The sequence below is a fragment of the Condylura cristata genome, unplaced genomic scaffold, assembly GCF_000260355.1.
Source record: "Condylura cristata isolate star-nosed mole 26May11 unplaced genomic scaffold, ConCri1.0 scaffold00013, whole genome shotgun sequence".
NCBI classification, from domain to species: domain Eukaryota; kingdom Metazoa; phylum Chordata; class Mammalia; order Eulipotyphla; family Talpidae; genus Condylura; species Condylura cristata.
Window position 1 is genome coordinate 1,594,930 of NW_004567114.1, and position 2,438 is coordinate 1,597,367.

Sequence of the window (2,438 nt, forward strand, 5' to 3'; positions counted from 1 at the left end):
GGAGGTGGTGGAGGTGATGGTGATGGTGGTAGAGGTGATGGTGGTGATGGTTGGTGGTGGAGGTGATGGTGGTGGTGATGGTTGGTGATGGTGGTGATGGTGGTGGTGGAGGTGATGGTGGTGGTGGAGGTGATGGTGATGGTGGTGGTGGAGGTGGTGGAGGTGATGGTGGTGGTGGTAGAGGTGATGGTGGTGATGGTGGTGGTGGAGGTGGTGGTGATGGTGGTAGAGGTGGTGGAGGTGATGGTGGAGGTGGTGGTGATGGAGGTGGTGTGTGTGTGTGCCTGTGTCTGTGTAAGGCCTCCGGTCCCAGGGACGTGCCAGGGCAGCAGCATTCCTCAGGGCTGTAAGCTGCTCCGGGCGATCCGCTTCTGTTCCGGGGCTTCCCCGGGGTTCCAGAACATCGGACCAGACACTCGGACCGCCTGGATTCTACAGCCCCTTGCGCAGGTGAGGACAGACCGTGGTCGGGGTGGCACTGGGCTTTGGGCTGCAGACCCCTGCTTGCCGCGCTGTGGGGTGCACGGCTCTGCCTGCCCCAGGGTCCCCCTCCTGCTCCCTTCCCCTGCCAAACCTGTCTCCTGCCAGCCTCTGTGAGCCACCACCCTGTCCTGGCCTTTCTGGGGCTAGTAGTGAGAGTGCTGGCCGAAGGCCAAGGCCACCTGGGACTTGGGGGAGCCCCGGCCTCACCCGGAGGACACCCCCGCGAACCTGGCAGGCTGCCCGCGTCCCTGCAGTTGGACGCGGGGCTGCCCCTTGTTCTGGCCCGGCGCCCCCCTGCCTGCCCTCCTACAGCTCCAGCAGGGGGCGGGCGGGGAAAGAGAAGGCCGGCAAGTTGAACTGGGGCCATCTGGTGTCCAGGAGCAACTTGGACGGGGCTGCGGGGGCGGGGGCGGGGGCCAGGGCCCAGCACGGCCAGGGACTCCGGCTTTCCGGGGCCTCCTGCTCCCGACCTCCCTGACTCCCCGGGAAAGGGCGGGCTTGGTCCCTCCGCATTGCTGTAGGAGGGCCCGCGGTGGGTGGGCACAGCCTGCGTCCACTCTGGGGAGAGAGGTGGCTCTGGGGCTTCCGCTCTGGTGCATCCTGCTGCTTGCGGCTGTCATGGCGTCCGGCGGGTCAGTCTGTGGGGCACCGTGGGGATCCAGCTCCAGCCAGCGCAGCCCAGACCGGAGGCCCGCGCTTCGCCTGCCCAGCGCCAGGGTGTCTGATGGGCCAGGACTCCCGGCGGCGTGGGGCTTCCTCTGAGCCTCCGGGTTCCCCCTGCCCTTCTCCCTTCCCAGCACCTTTTATTTCTCCAGCTCGTGGCCTGACCTCAGGCTGCCCCGCCCCACCCCTCGGCTCTCCCCTTGTCTCCCCGCACCCCTGCGCCTCCCCCCTTGCGTGTTGTGGCCAGCACTGGGAGGACCCCAATAAACCTCTGTGAAATGACCGATGAGTGATGTGTGGGCTTTCTGGAAGCTCGTGTCCGGACAATGTCGGGGCTCGCTGTGCTCTGTGGCACCTGCACACCGCGGTCCGGTCCCTCCCACGGTGGCCACGCTTTGCTGAAGGACGAGTTTTCCTTTCAGGCCTCCTCATGCCGCTCCCAAACCCAGGGCCAGGGCTGGCAGGCGGGTTCCTGCAGGGGCCGTGGCTCGGCCTTTCAGACAGCCGCGTCCTGCCCTCTCCACATGACAGGCCCCAGCGGGGCTCCCTCCCAGGAGGGAGCGGGGAGACACGGGCGCTGGGGCGAGGGGCAGCCTGGGAGCCGGCAGGAGAGGTCGAGGCCCAGCCTGCCCGCCCCTGTCTGCACCGCAAGGAGTGGAAGCTTCCCGAGCTCCCCGGCTCCAGCAGGCTCTGGGGTGTTCTGGGCGGAGCTGCTCCCGCACGTGGCTCCCAGGCCCCAAGGGCTGCTTGCTGCCTGGAGTGGCAGCCCGAGGCCTGTGGGTCAGCCCTCCCTTGCCGGTCCCTTCCTGCTGCAGCCCACTTTTGGCCATGCTCACCCTCTGTGAGGGTCTCGCCACCAGCGCCCGCCGGGCTCCCTGGTCTCACCCAGGCAGCCCAGAAGGTGCTGGTGGCCCCCTGCAGCCCTGTCTGGGGTCCTCGGGGCGGGGACAGTTTCTGAGGTGCTGGGCCACTTGTGCAGAGGACAGACCCTCTCGGGGCGGCTTCTGGGTCCAGCCCTCCGGTCCATGTCTTCTCTCTGGAATAGTAGGGTGCACTCAGTCACGGGCGGGGGAGCCCCGGGAGCCCTGTCTGCCCGCCGAGAGGCGGTCTGATGTGCGTGCTGCCCACGTCGGGCGAGGCAGACCGGTGTGCACGCCTGCGGGGTGTGGTCAGCATGGACTGTGCTCACGTGTCTGCTGCCCTGGCCTGCCCCAAGTGCGCTCAGTGGGCGCCTCCGCTGAGGGCGGACGTGAGGAGAGGACCCGCTCCCCGCTGGGGACTAAGTGTCCTCC